Here is a 16,542-nt window from a genome sequence, read left to right as displayed (position 1 = left end):
CTAACACTAGGCATTATTGTGAATCATGAGTGCGGGGCTGGAAGATATGGAACCGCTTTAATAGAGCCGATGATTGCTAACTTACACGTGGCATCGCGCACTCCACCCTCCCCTACTCGGGGCAACTCTGGGTGCCCGACGTCTGTAAAATTAATATAAGCCCCAGGATTGGTCCGCAGGTAGCTTTTGTAAAGGGGTCCAGAATGACTTCAAGCAAATTTCAAGATATCTAAAGTAAAAGATAATTATTCACTTGCTTCTAAAACTGTTACTGAAGTAGAAAAAAAATCAGAGGAAAGCAGTAAATCTCACTCATTTTATTTTGGTGAAAATAAACTACTAGGAAGATTTAACAGGTAACGTCAATTTTGCAATGAATTTATTCCAGATATCTTTTATATTTCATATATAAGATGAATTATCCTTGAAAATAACCACTTTATATGAATGCAGATGGCCAGGATGTTGAAAAAAATGAAATTGGCTTCAGAGAGAAACAGGAAATATAAAGGGAGACACACTTTCCCTCCCTAAACATTTGCAAGAGTGTCAGGTAGGTTTTATTTGAGCAAATTACCTTATTATAATATTTCTTTTCAAAAAAGCAAAAACTGGTAGTCCATTCATAAAACTTTTTTTATTGTTGTTGTATTTTCTCATTCAATTTATTATTTAATATCTGATCTTTTTCAAATTTTACACTTTACAAATCATTTGGCATACATGTGATTATCATCAAAACTGTTGAACTTTATAAAATACTGAAAAAAAGTATGTGTTGTGTTTATATTTCTAAACATTTGAATTTCTTGGGGAGATAGTGGATAATCCCCAGTGGTTTTATTTGAAAATCTCACCTGACAATTGTCTTTCAGAGGAGGTGTGGCTCTGGAGTTGTTTCTGCCTGGCTCTGTCTTTGTGCTGCTGAGCAGAGCTCTAGGCTCTCAATAGAAGCTCACAGAATTCCTTTTGATTGATGGCGAGGGTTGATGGCCTACGCAAAGGTCTCTACTTCCAACTTCCCTGTCTTCTATGGCAGCTCCAGATTAGCTCAGTGGGTGTGGGGTGGAATTTTCAGTCAAGATGCATGATGCCTCATGGTTTACTTTCTACTGTAGCATCACTCTTATGGTTAAGAACTTCTGGAACGCTGTTGAGCAGTTTCCCCATTATCGATTTTGGAGATCTTGGTCTATATTGTTTAGAGATGGATTTTAAACAGTGATAAAGATAAGGTACAGATTTACACTGAGAGTTAGTAAGATCTTCCTTTGGAAAAAGATCTACCACATTTCAGAGGTTTGGAGCTGTTAGTGGAGCCAAGAATGACATATAATTTTTGTTACTTGAGGTCTTTCTTGTTTATCAAGTTTTCCAGTTTGCTTTTCTGACAAACAGAAATGGCAGAAAACATCAGCATATGAAAATTTTAACTAGAAGACAATATCGTCTAGGTTCTGGGAAAGCTAGGATGATTTTAAGGAGAATACCAGGGAGAACATAAGAAATACTTTACAAATTACATTTAGATGTCAGTGTTATAATTGTTGTTTCTTGAACCTTTTAGAGAACTTGAGGGGGGAGCTAGGAGCAGGAGGGAATTTCTTAGGATTATCAAATTAGATTTCTAAGTTGTCCACTATAGATTTTTTGTTTGTTTGAGACAGGGTCTTGCTCTGCCACCCAGACTAAAGTGCAGTGGAGCAATCACAGCTCACTGCAGCCTCAACCTCCTGGCCTCAAGGATTCTCCCACCTTAGCCTTCCCAGGAGCACACTACCACGCTTGGCTAATTTTTGTATTTTTAGAAAAGATAGGGTTTCACCATGTTGCCTAGGCTGGTCTTGAAGTCCTGGGCTCAAGCGATCCACCTGCCTCGACCTCCCAAAGTGCTGGGATTATAGGCACGAGCCACCAAGCCCGCATATGGAATGTATTTGATGGTTTAATTGTGCAAGGTCAGTTAAACTGATTGGATTTTCTCACTCCAGAGTTTGGTAGGTGGCAGAGCATAACACTGTTGTTTGAGATATTAACTTATCCTAAAAATAAGTCATTTTTTGATAACACCTAAGGTAAAATTATTAGCTTCAGGTTAATAAAGCATGAAAACAAAGTTTCATTTTATTAAAGTTGAGGTAAGTTATTATAGCATTAGAACAGACAAGCAACAACAAATGAATGGGGAATAAAATATTAAGATCAAAACAATAATTTAATGCCAATTGTGATGATTGTATCACTTTTGATTATCTTCTTTTGAAAGTAAAATTTTAAAAGTCTATTTTACTTTGTAACTGTCTCAGTATTTTTTTTAAGAGAGAGATTAAGAAAAGCCTTAAAAACAGTTTTGAAATACAAGAATTACATTATCAAAAAAGTACAGCCAACAGTAGTTTTCTAGTGAATTTGTGTTGTGTAGGAAATTAAGTAGGTAATGGTGCCTCCAAATAACAAATCTAACCTCAGATAATTATTCAAGCCTCCTCTCCACGTTTTCACCAGAAACCTCTTGCTCACTGGCAGTCACTCTTACTCTCCTCTCCCGATCCCAGCCCTATACAACCACTAAACTATTTTGTCTTTATAGATTTGCCTACTTTAGAATTTCATATAAATTGAATAATACAATTTGTGGTCCTTGATGGCCGGCTTCTTTCACTTAGCATATGTTTTTGAAGTTCATACATGTTGTAGCATGTATCAGTAATTTATCCTTTTTAATGGCTGAATAATATTCCATTGAATGGATGCACCACATTTTGTTTATTCACGCATCAGTTGGTGGGCATTTCGGTTGTTTCCATTTTTTGACTATTATGAATAATGCTGCTGTGAACATTCATGTCCAAGTTTTTGTGTTCTTTGCCTTAATTGTGTAGATAGTGCCATGCATGGCTTGGTCTGTATGTCCATGTGATATTACGAAAATTTGCTCTCTACCTTGAAAGAAATAGAATTCTAACCCAAGTTTTTCCTATTCATTTACCAGGCTGAGTTGTTTTCTCTGATACATGCGTGTGGTTTATCTCTAAGAAGTACCATAGGAATGAAGAGTTGTCTATTTATTTGAACCAGTTGGAAACAAGGGATCTAGAAAACAGAAAAATATTTGTTTTGTTTGCAGATAGGCAAATTAATGTAATTAATCAAATTAAGTTACTTTCAAGTGTTAGGAACTAACTATGTTTGCTTATGGACTTTCCATCTGGTACAATTTGCATGATTATTTTTGATTCTGCTAATTCCTAACTCTTGGATGCTTGCTATTGTAATTTCTATGCAGAAGGCCCCCGATTTACAATGGTTTAACTTAACAATTTTTCAATTTTACAATGGTATGAAAGCAATATACATTCAGTAGAAACCACACTTTGAATTTCGAGTTTTGATCTTTTCCTGGCCTAGCAGTACACAGTATGATACCCTCTTCTGACACTGGGCAGTGGCAGCAAACTGCAGCTCCCAGGCAGCCACAATCACAACAGTAAACAACAGATACTACACAGTGCACTGTAGTCAATAAATTACACGAGATATTTAACACTCTATTATAAAATAGGCTTTGCATTAGACAATTTTGCCCAACTGTAGGCTAATGTCAGGGTTCTGAGCACACTTAAGGTAGACTAGGCTAAACTATGCTATTTGGCATAGTAAGCGTATTAAGTGCATTTTCAACTTATGATAGTTTCAGTTTACAACGGGTTCATCAGAAGATAACTCCCATCTTAAGTCAAGGGGCATCTGTATTCCCATAGAATATGCATCTTACACTTTAGGTAGTATTCTATTCCATTTGGTAAGCACAGCTTCTTCAACCTTCTTTTGGTTTGATCCTATCAAGGAATATCTGATTTCTATGGCAGCAGGCTTATTTGTTTTTGTTTGTGTGTGTGTTTTTTAGGAGGTTTAGCAGAATACTTCTGGTATTCTGTCTTGCAATGGTGACGAATCTGGCTCCACCATGTATTTTAAAACAATTAATGTTTCCAAAGTAGAACTCCAGGGACATAACATGGTATGATATTGGATTGTATGAATGGCTGTTAGCACTTATACATGTTCTCTGTAAAAAGGGGTTATACATTCATCCAACAGATATTTATTGATTTCCAACTATAGCTATTAAAATCTCTGCTTTAGGATATTATCAAAGTGTTATTTATTACATAGATTCACCTAGCACCTCTTAGACTATCTGAGACCTTTTGGAACTCAAAAGTTACATGGGACATGATCTGTAGCACACAGCAGTTTACTACCTTTGAAATAACAAATGTAATTCCAATTGAATTAAGGTTTACATTGTGCAGAGTTAATTATAGAGCTAGTGGTTATTACTACATAGTTAAATAAACATTAATAATTGCAGATAATTCAGAAAACTTACTTTGGTAGCATCAGCAACACTTTTGCAAAAATCTCAACATATATCATTTGTTCTGTTTGTTTGTTTTTTGTATTTTTTTGAGATGAGTCTCACTCTGTCGCCCAGGCTGGAGTGCAGTGGCGTAATCTCAGCTCACTGCAACCTCTGCCTCCCTGGTTCAAGCAATTCTCCTGCCTCAGCCTCCAGGGAGCTGGGACTATAGGCATGTGCCACCACACCCAACTAATTTTTGTATTTTTAGTAGAGATGGGGTTTCGCCATGTTGGCCAGGCTGGTCTTCAACCCCTGACCTCAGGTAATCCGCCTGCCTTGGCCTCCCAAAGTGCTGGAATTACAGACATAAGCCACTGTGCTTGGCCAAAAATCTCAACATATATAATGTTTCAAATGAAATAAAGTAGATCTCTTTCAATTAGCCAGAAAGAATCTTAGACAGATTCTAGTTATTCAGGCAGCTATGGCGTCAGGGTTAAAATAATAACCCCTGAAAAAGATGTCATTGACTCTTTTATAATCTCAGCAATCCAGATCCAGTATTTATATTTTGTTTGAAAGAGAACATGGGCTTTCCTGAACTGTGTAAGCTGTACAGTTAATGCAATAAGATTCAAAAGGATTTTAGAGCTTTCCAATTCCCTTTCTCTCCTGTGTGATCTTGATTAAATGCATCTATGTTCTAAACCTTGATGCAAGCTATATCCCTTACCTTGAAGTCTCTTTTTAAAAACTTGTGTAGGCAAGAAGTGTGTGTTTTGGAATTGGGTACAGTTAGTTGTCTGAGTCGGAATTTTAAACGTGGCAGCATGGTTCCTGCAGTATGGAGTTCAGGTGAGGATACTTCACTCAGTTGACATCTTAATAGCTAAAGCTTTTTACTGTTTTGTCCTGACTAGCACTTCAAAAGATACTCTACACAGCAAACATTCCCTTAAGTGTTAGAAAGCTTGGTTCCAAGTGTGCTTCTACATGGAACCAAGGATATTTGGGTGTTGAATACTGTAGGAAGGTGTTTTGGTGCAATGAAGAATGTTGGAACTATTTGACAACGTACTTGGGCACACCAGACATAAGATTCTTCATTGCACAATTATTCTCTAGCAATTTTCTTTGCAAGAAAAGAGACCCGACTTTCTTTCATGGATATAAATAAACAATATTTCTTATAGCTGTGCATATTTATCTTCTTAATGACACAAATTTATAACATAAATATGTTATTTACATATCACAGGACAAGTAGCAATTTATAACATAAATATGTTATTTACATATCACAGGACAAGCGGCATCTTGACAAACTTTCCTCAGAATAGAATACAGTAATTAATAGAATACAGTAATTAATCTTTGTGTGTGTGTGTGTGTGTGTGTGAAAACAAACACTTCTTTAATAATGACTTTTGAAAAAAATGATGAAAAGTTATAAATGAACAATCAGTGTTCAAATGAGATTTCTGTGATTTTTATAAATGCATAGCATCTTACAAACACTATAAATTAGTTGGTGGATATTTAATATGATAGAAATTATTCCATCTGAATTTTCTAGGGAGGTCAAAGTTACTTTGGTATTGTAACTCTTTTAAGCCAAATTAATTGGGTTATGTTTTCCTTTTTTTTTTCTTTTTCAACTTTTATTTTAGCTTCAGGGGATACATGTGCAGGTTTATTACATGGGCAAATTTCATGTCGCTAGGATTAGTTGCATAAATGATTTTGTCACCCAGATAGTGAGCATAGTACTCAAAAGGTAGTTTTTTGAACTTTTCCCTCCTCCCCTACTCCATCTTCAAGTAGGCCCCAATGTTTGTTGTTTCCCTCTTTGCACTCAATGTTTACCCCCTATTTATAAGTGAGAACATGTGGTATGTGGTTATTTGTTCCTGCATTAATTCACTTAGGACAATGGCCTCCAGCTGTGTCTATGTTGCTGCAAAGGTCATTTAATTCTTTGTTATGGCTGTGTAGTATTCCATGGTGTATATGTGCCACCTTTTCTTTAGCTAGTCCACCATTGATGGGCATCTAGATTGATTCCATATCTTTGCTATTATTAATAATGCTGTGATTAACATACATGTGCATGTGTCTTTTTAAACTATAGGTATTTTGACATTAGTAGTATGCAAATCACTTTCTAAAACCATTGTATAGACTGTCTAATGGTTTCCAGTTAAAGGACACAAAGATAAGTGAATAAATAAGAGAATGAATGACGGAATAAATATACTATAAAATCCAGATGTCTATTGTCTTTGCAGGAGGGAAGAAAAAATTTATCATGGACTTTTGAATCTAATTAGGAATTTGCATTTTATCATCTTCTCTCTTGTTTCCTTGCACTATAAGAATACAAGTTACTATTATTACTACCTGGACAGTTAAACAGTTTGGGCTCTTTTACTATACAGGCTTTCAAGGCTTATGTTCTAGGGAAGAGGGAATGAATATTTGGAAGATAAGCATGTATTTCATTGGGAATTTAAAACGTTTAGTTTAATTCTTTTGTAGATTCTGTGTTAATGGGTGGGGGCTGGATCTTGATGAAAATACAGAGGACAAAGCAACTGTCGTAAACACTGATCTTCCCACTTTAGGAATCTGAGCTCTATTATTGTCTAAAAGCATGAGTGCCCAGTAAATGTCCAGTGATTGCTTGAATAATTACTATGTGTTCAGATATACAACTCTGTGCTTTTGTGTGTGTGCACATGTGTGTGAAAAAAGGAGATATAAAAGAACTTGAACTTGCCACTCTGTAGTAACTAACAAAATTAGATACATAGTGCTCAAAATAAAATTTCATATTTAGGATTGTTAGAAGAATAAACAGAAAGAAAATTATTAAATTGTTAATTTTGTAATAGGAGACAGAATAAACTCAGTTTTCACTATAGTACAGTATTCTTTTAGCAGCAATCCTTACAAAATATCAACTGAAAATCAATTACATAATTTTTCCTTCAAGGAAAGAGCTCATATCTTTGGTTTCTATTACTCCTATGTTTTTATTGTCTTTGTATATTTAAAAGGTGGGCAAGGACATCAATGGATAAGTCCTTGGAACATTAAAAACTATTATTCTAATTTCCTTCTTTTAAAAATATGCATATTTAATCTATTTTGGAACAATTTGGAAATTCGGGAAGCATAAAGTAACAGATAATTATAACCATGACTCAATTCTGATTAAATCTCATAATATGACTATCTTTCTTTTTTTAATGGTTGCCTCTTCAATGTGCTAAGTAATGAACACCTTCTATATATTACACATACAACAGAAAGATTACAGGATGTCATTGTGCAAAATTGGTATAAATGAATGTCTCTTAAACTTCTACTTGGCATGGATAAACAGAAATAATAACAAGTATAACAAATAGACCAACTTTTGCTTCTTTTATTTTGAAATTGAGGGAAATATGTCCAGCCGGTGATAAGAGCTACACATTGTTTTATTTCAGAGGAAATGGACTTTAAAGAGTTATCTGTGTTCCTTTTGGTTGTAAAACTTTCAAAATATGTACTAAAACAAGAAATAATAAATTATTGCTGTATACAGTTCTTTTTTCCTAGGAAAGAACAGTGGAAAGCTGAGAAATTATTTATTCAGTTCAATTGAATCACTCTTATGAAATAAAAAATACCACCCTAAGAAACTGTGACTTCTTTTATTTCAGATAACCCAAACCTGTCAGGGTAAACCCAATCTACACCACCACTTAAAGCTGACAGGAAAAAAAATGTATACTATAACTTTTAGTTAAAAAAAAATACCACTATGTATGTTTTTATAAATTATTCAAGTCAGAATTAAAAAATTATGTATCATTCAATATTAACTGAACAATTCAGAATAGCAGGTTTTTGTAGTCAATATTTGTACAAACTTCTAATAATTATTAAAATGGCCTTTATTTGTTTTTTCTTGCCACTGACCTATAGGATATACTAAAAGAAGACAGATCAGTCTCTCTCCTGATAAGAAGAGTCACCAAGAGGAACATCTGCAACAACTAGGTTGTGAGGAATTTCTTTTTTAAATGTACATAAAAATATGTTAATGTACACTGCCTTGGGTAGATGAGATGTGTTATTTCTTTAATAAGTTTGCAAACATTTACAGAAAGACAGTTAACATAGGTACTTTCTTCTTTATTTTTGTAAAGAAAAGAATTAGTAAAAATGGAAGTTCCAGAAAATGCTAATTTCTTAGAATAAGATCTGTTTAAATTTTTCCAGCGCATAACAGAACACTTAAAACATTTTTTAAAACATTAAATTTAACATACTATGTTTTAGAAAATATGTGAAAGCAACCTGGATTTAGAGGGTTTAGATCAAGCCTTTGAAGTATCTTAAATCTCCTTGAGACCTAAAAGACTTGTTTATAACTAACAGTTGCTTTGTAAAAACAACATCATGAGATGTTTGAAAATTTTCTTGTTAAATTTTTATAAGAATATTTCAGTTGGGGAAGGAAGCATCTGTATTGCAAGATGATTTCTATTATTGATTTATTTAATCTCTGGAATGGAGAACAGGATGCCTTGCAGGGAAGTTTATCTGTGACTTGTAAACATGAAGCGACTGAAAATATGGAAAGTTCTATCATCTTTGGATGGGCCTAATAATTTCTCATTATGAGTATAAGACTAGTGATATGGCATCTTTAGTAGATTTTTGTGTGTCTTTTTTTTGTAAGACTACTGGAACTTAATCCTGGTTCACCCAAGTTTGAGAGTACACTGTGAGACTATTGAACAGATCAAACCCACTAACATGTAATTTTCTCCCAAGTTTTGCGTTTAAAGTGATCAGAATTTATTTAAAACAGATTGACATAAGAAACTTATTTGGAAATAAAGTCTGCATTAGTATTTGGGACTATTGATAGGGAGAGAATTTTTTTCTAAGAAAAGAATTTCACTGTCTTGCTGTATAACAGAAGAGAGTTTTTCACATTTGCTCTGTGCCTCACTCACTCTTGGCTATGTACTTTTGTAACATTGTCAGACTTTGCAAGAGAAGGCCAAGGAACAGAGGGAGATTCAACAAAGATACCACAGTCCAAAATGCCGAGTTCTTATTTCTCTACTATGAATTAGTCTGCTAGTCATTTATTTCACTAATTAAGTCCTCCAGGAAAATGTGAACTTAAATTTGTACCACTGTTGAGTCCTAAAGTAATAAAACAGGTTTTAATTAAGAGATTTAGTAGAGGGTTCAATATACTTTGGATGTTACTTATATTATTAATATATACTTTAGTATATATTAATACTAATATAAATATATTTAATAAACATATAAATATATTTAATATTAATACATTATCTAAATCTATTTAATGTATATTAATATATTATCTAAATATATAAACACAGATGAATTGTACTTATTTTTTCTCTTTTCGATCACATATGCGTTCTAGAATTTTCAGAATTGGTTGCAGTGACCCCCATCCTTTTCCTCCTATTTTCTCTAGATTCATTATTCAGACTACTAACTTATAGTCTCCAATACTTTGTCCTTACATCTCAATAATAAATGTATTTTGATCTATTTATTTCTTTAGATTTTGAGGGCTTTATTATTACAGGGTAATAGTCCTGGATTTCTTAATATTTTGGGAATTCTATCATGAAATTACTGAGTGATTTGGGGAAAGCTATTTTTTTGGGAAGAATTGCTTTGCATTTGGTGTTTAGTTTTGTGTTTTTAGTCCTAAACCCTATACTCATGACAAATTGGACATATTTGTGCTTATGTTGAAAAAAGTGAATTGAGATTAATCTTTTTCTTTTCTTTTTTCTTTTTTAGACAGTCTTGCTCTGTCACCCAGGCTGGAATGCAGTGGCACGATCTTGGCTCACTGCAACCTTTGCCTCCCTGGTTCAAGTGATTCTTCTGCCTCAGTCTGCTGAGGCAGAAGTAACTGGGATTATAGGTGTGCGCCACCATGCCTGGTTAATTTTTTGTATTTTTAGTAGAGACAGAGTTTCACCATGTTGGCCAGGCTGGTCTTGAACTCCTGACCTCAAGATGATCCATCTGCCTCAGCCTCCCAAAGTGTTGGGATTATAGGCATAAGCCACTGTGCCCAGCCCAAATTGAAATTAATCTGATAAGAATTATATTTCTACTTCTCTAAAGAATCAGTGTTTATTGAGTAAATACATTCAGTAAAAAAGGCAGGCTACAAAAAATGCATTAGATGTCATTTTTCTAAAAACAAAATACACGTAGGAAAAGATTTAAAAGGATCTACATCAAGGTACTTGGTGGGTTTTAAGGAGATTTCCCTTTGTATATCTGTATTTAGTAATTTTTCTACAGTGAATCTTAATTGATTTTATAAGTACAATAAATTTTTAAAATAATTCACATTGTGGAATTGAGTATAGAAAGCTAGCCACACTGGATCTTGATAGATTGAGGTACACTTTATACTTTGTCATCAGTTAAGTCAGAAGCCACATCCTCATCTGAGAGCTGAAATTGAGTGTGGCGAGGATGATCATAACTCAAGAATTGTTGAGTGCTTATCTTGTAAAGAACTCCAGAGCTGCTGCTAGGGAAGTCTTCTCCTCCATCCTATGGATGAGGTCACTGAAGCCCTAGCTATGAGGTCATGAGTCCAAGTTCACATGGCTACATGGCTAAATCTGGTTTTAAGAAGTTCTTTTCTTAGAGGTCACAGATTTGTGAAACATTTGCTGCTACGTCAGGTCTGCAGGCCTATGAATATTTAAGAATTTGGGATTCGTGTCTGCATTAACAATCAGAAGTATTCACATAAAAATCCAGATGTCTAAGTTATCTTGAGAAAAATCTTGAAAAGCCATACTTCATGTTCTTTTCGTAAGGTAACAGGTGGAATGGGACACAGATTGCCCATTTTATGAGGGGCGCAAACTTTTGTTCTCCATTGACCTCACAAGGACCACCTGGCCCTGTAGGCCTTCGAATTAGCAACTTCTATATACTGGCCCCAAACAATGAAATAGTGAGAGCGTGATTCTTCATTGATAGTAATTAGGATCACCAAACACCATTTCTCAGAATGTCTTATTCTCAGAATGCTTCTTTTCTTCCTATACTTCTATGTCATTTGGGAATCATTACTGAAGAATAAAAAAACTCATTACTGAGTTATTATTCAGTAATAATGAAGTTCTTATTATAGTGAGAGGGTAATTCCTAAACAATAGCTTGGAGCACTTAATGTCAGACTAAGTTAGGAAACACTAAGAATGTGGATTTGTCAATCCTATGATACACGGATAGTCAGAAAAGAGAAAGCAGCAGAGGAGATGGCTCTGGTCCATTGGTCTTTCCTGAGACCAATTTGAGACAGCAGGAGGTAACACTGCCTTTTAAGTGTCTTTTTCCCTTGACTCATAAACCTTCCACTTATAGTCATTTATATAGTTATTGATACTTGATTTTTAACTCTCACAGCACCCTGAAGGAAAGCACATGTTTAATCCATAATGTGAAAAATGCATTGCTAAGTCTTGCCTTGAGTTCGAAGTCAAGAGGATATCTTAGCTGTGATGTTATTTCTAGACTATCCCTTCTGAAAGCAAAATATCAAGATTTGTTAGAAATACCTATTCATCTTACTAACCCTTTTCCAAGATGGAAGTGGATTCTGAGATGGATGTTAGCATGGCAATTAAGGGTAAATGGCAGGACATTTTACTCAAGTGGCAAAGAAAAGCCATATATGGTTTAAATGGGATGCCAAATAAAGTACTTGCTTTTCCCATGCTTTATAATGCTGACACTTACATCTTGAAGACATCGTAAAGTTTGGATTTGTTTGGAGGTTCCATTATACATTGTCATACATGCAAAAAATTTTATACATGCTATAGTTAGAGGTGCCAAAGTACTTTTGGTTATTTGATACTTTTCTAGAATAACTCTCATATCTTGGCTCTGAATGACCAAATGCCTTGCTTACTGTACATTCATCTTTGTAGCTGCATTATTGAACTTGACCAGTTTTATTTGAAGGAAAATATTAATCTAAGCAGAAGCATTCAGAACATGTGCGTAAGTCATTTCTCCCAGTACACATTTGTTTTGTTAACTTTAGTTCTCAGTGTCTCACCAAGCTGCCTCTAGCACCATTTTCTTGTTAATCTAAATAGAGAAGTCTTCTTCAGTCCTACATGACTGTTTACATAGGCTGTTGATCAATTTTGTTTGATTTTTAAAAGTTGTTATTAAACCTAAAGAGAATACTTAATACTTAAAGCATACCACTTTTAACATCTTTTTCCTGGTTTTATTCCTAATTTAATAATTAGGACATGAGAAACCGACTCCTAAATAGTTTTTGGCTTAAAATCATACACTGTTTTTTTTGTTTGTTTGTTTTTTGTTTTTTTTAACACAATGCTTAGCTATGGCTTTTGGCCAGCGTTTATTCCTTGCATGTCATTTGTGAATGCCTTCAAATAAAAAATGTGCAGAGTTGAATTTATATTTTTGGCCTCAGAGGCAGCATAAAAGCTGTTTCCATTTTAATTAAGCTAGTTCTGTAAAGAGATATAATGCTACTTAAATTTTAAACACATCAAAGGTCTCATACAGTTAGTATGTGTTATGTTATCACATCTGGTCATTCTTGGCATTAGGATTATTCCTAATGTTTTGCAATGTTCACTACTTGGGCAACCAAAATCTCAATAACAAACCAAGACCCTAAAGGGTCCCTATTAGAGAGATATTATCGAGAGTAAAGAATAGTATTGAAATACACTTTTGTCTTTAAGACCAGTTTTTAAAGTTTTGGGTTCACAGGTTTCTCTGGGAATCTAATGAAAGTTGTATAGCCTTCTCCAGAAAAATGCACACACAATGGAAAAATCTGAATATTCAGTAAAGTTCTCATCATGTCTTTAAGTTTATAGGTCACAGGTTAGAAAGCCCTGTGACAAACTGATATAGATATATGTTCATAGATAGGTATGTATGCACTGTATATGCTATAGGATATACATATATTTAATTTTTTAAAAACTTCCTTTAAAATCTCCTCAAGTAGTTGAAAGCTCGAAAATCTTGGTTGCTTCTATCTAAGGATTGTTTACTTCCATAGAAGGCAGGTAGATGTACTGAGTTTTAGGAATCAATATATTAATAAAATAAGAGTGTGTCTAAAACAAGCAACTGACCTAAAGGTAGGTTATCTAACTGCAGCTGTATGACACCATCATACCCTCATCCCTTCAACAGTTTTTGACTTCGAATATTCATGACATGCTAGTTTTCCAGGTGTGTTTATAAAAGCAGATATTACATTCATTGTCTTTAGTCACATTCAGATCAACATGTTTCTAATTTTATTTTTGATGTCTTCTTTGGACACAGGAGAAATTGAGAAGTTTGTTGCAGAATTCCAAAGTTCTTAGAAATGTCTTATTAGATTTTTTCATAATTTTCAAGTATTTTGGGTTTTTATATATTTCTTTTTGTTTGTGTTTTCTGTTTTCTTTCTGTTATTGTCAGAAAACATACCGTGCATGATTTCAATCCTGTGGAATTGATTGTAATTTGGTTTTTATATAGCCCATTTAGTTGAATGTTTTAGATGCACTTAAAAAGACTATTCTGGCACTGTTGGTTATAGTGTTCTGCATATGTCAATTAGATCAAGTTGGTTGATATATCTTTAATGATTTTTGTCTATTTTGTCGATTACTGAAACTGGAGTGTTAAAATCTCCAAATATAATTGTTGTACTCGGTCGAGTGGTGTTCCTCCAAAATCTATGTCTACCCAGACTTGTGCATGTAACCTTATTTAAAAATAAAATCTTTGCAGGTATAATCAGGTTAAGGTGAAGTGGGGCTGGATTAGGGTGGGCCATAATTCAATGGCTGGTGTCCTTACACACCTAGAGATCTGGACACAGAAATAGAGGGAAGAAGACTATGTGAAGAAGGAGGCATAGATTGAAGTTATGGTTAAGGAATGGCAAGGACTGACAGCAAACACCAGTAGCTTGAAGAAGGAAGGAAGGATCCTTCCCTAGGGCCTTTAAGAGAGCACGTCCCTCTGATAACTTGATTTCAGACTTCTGGTCTCTGTAACAGTAAGACAACAAATTTCTGATGTTTTAGGCACCGCCCCCCCAAAAAAATAAAAGATGTTAGGATGCAATAATAATTATTTTGACAGATTTCTCTGGAAAGCTTTAAATTTTTTAAAAAGCAAAAATACTCCATCACTACCCTGATAACAATCAACATGTAGTCAGATGCTTTAGCTAGCATAGTCTTACTAATATTTGTATCAATGAGCAGGGTTATAGTATTAAGATTTTCAACATGGTAGCAAATATTTGTCCCCTGCACTTCTAATTATAAGGTCAAATTCAAATAAAAGTAAGATCACAAAGATGAGAACCCTCATCCAAATTTCGATGTACATTATTATTTATCAATCGTCAATAGACTCTGTGCCAAGCACTGGGCTGGGTGCTGTAACTTTTGAGGATTCAAAGGTAGAGTGAAAGCAGCCCTGTCCTCACGGTGCGCTGGACACTGTGTGGGGGAAGACATACAACCAGCGACACCGTAATATGGGCCATCAGTACTCTAATAACGCTGACAGGAGTGATGTTTCGGAAATACTTTTCAGTTCGTGTTTTCTTATTGGCTAGCTACGCTTTCTCTCCCCGCTCCTTGCCGATCTTAAGGAATCCAAGAAAGGGGCAGACCAAAGCTACTTAGGAGAGAAGAGCGGTCTTGGTGAGACTGCAGCAAGAAGGGGAAGGTTGGTGGGCGTGGTGGCCGGTGCCTGTAATCCCAGCTACTCTGGAGGCTGATGCAGAAGAATCGCTTGAACCCGGGAAGCAGAGGTTGCAGTGAGCCAAGATGGTGCCACTGCACTCCATCCTGGGCGACAGAGCGAGACTCCGTCTCAAAAACAAAAACAAAAATAAAACAAACAAAAAGGCCGGGCGCGGTGGCTCACGCCTGTAATCCCAGCACTTTGGGAGGCTGAGGCAGGTGGATTACCTGAGGTCAGGAGTTCGAGACCAGCCTGACCAACATGGTGAAACCCCGTCCCTACTAAAAATACAAAAATTAGGCGGGCGTGGTGGCGCATGCCTGTAATCCAAGCTACTAGGGAGGCTGAGGCAGGAGAATAGCTTGAACCCAGGAGGCGGAGGATGCAGTGAGCCGAGATCGTGCCACTGCACTTCAGCCTGGGCAACAAGAGCAAAATCCTGTCTCAAAACAAAACAAAACAAAACAAAACCTGCACTAGAATAAGTGCTAGTTCTTTTTTTCTTTAAAGACAGACAAGATGAAATGTTTTCTCATTTTACCTAATAATAAAAGATGTACCATTAAAATCAAGTAGGAATTTATCCTTGTCTTATTGTCATTTTTTAAAAATTGTGCTATTCTGCACAAGACCAGTTTCTTTAGAATGTTCCGTTGCTGACTTTTCCTCTAGTAGTATCAGTTATACTGCAAGTCAGTTGTATTCTTTTGCTTTATTTCATTGGGCACCATCAAACTAACGAAAAGAGGAGAGTAACAGAGAGTAGGAGAAGATGGAGGATGCAAAGGAATAGGACACCTGTGTCCTAACCTCCTCTTGGGTATAGATCCCAGGTTGGTTAACTCTTTCCACAAGCCCGGAGAGAACCGGTAACAAGAGGGCGGGGCGAGTGCGAGTTTCGATCCAGATAGGGCCTCCTGGTGGAGCGCCTCGGATCTCACGGGCACCTGGCCCCCGGGCGGGCGGATTCAGCCCCCGGGGAGCAGGCGCGGGAGTGAGGAGCCCCGATTGATTCTGCATGGGATGGGCCAGGGCTCAGGGGGCCAAAGGCGGCGCCGAGGCAGGGGGCGCGGATCCAACACAGCTCCTTCCCGGCCCAAACCGAATAAAACTCCCAGCAGCCCACAGTGAGACCCAGTGGAAAAGGCGCCCTCTGCCGGAGAGGCGCAGACGGGCGGAACTCGAAGAGACAAAACCCAAAACACCTGAACATTTATTCCACCAACTAGAATACTTGAAGTAGGAGGCCGGGGGAAGCCGTGCCTTGTCAAGTTAAAGCGGACAACTTGTTCCTTCTCAGCACACCTCACTCCCGACTACTCTGCAGGATGGAG

At 36.0% G+C, this 16,542-nt stretch overlaps 1 long non-coding RNA gene across 1 annotated transcript in view; it reads right to left on the bottom strand.

Moving 5' to 3' along the window:
• Window positions 1-301: 301 nt before the first annotated feature.
• Window positions 302-16,542, bottom strand: part of LOC129037978 (uncharacterized) — a 33,292-nt gene continuing 17,051 nt past the window's right edge. Inside the window, exon 3 of the long non-coding RNA XR_008503032.2 lies at window positions 302-3,093. This is a non-coding gene — a long non-coding RNA (uncharacterized LOC129037978). The remainder of the gene's footprint in view (window positions 3,094-16,542) is intronic.

The sequence above is a fragment of the Pongo pygmaeus genome, chromosome 5, assembly GCF_028885625.2.
Source record: "Pongo pygmaeus isolate AG05252 chromosome 5, NHGRI_mPonPyg2-v2.0_pri, whole genome shotgun sequence".
Taxonomy (NCBI): Eukaryota; Metazoa; Chordata; class Mammalia; order Primates; family Hominidae; genus Pongo; species Pongo pygmaeus.
The sequence above is the reverse complement of the archived record's forward strand: the minus strand, read 5'-3'. Positions and strand labels throughout refer to the sequence as shown.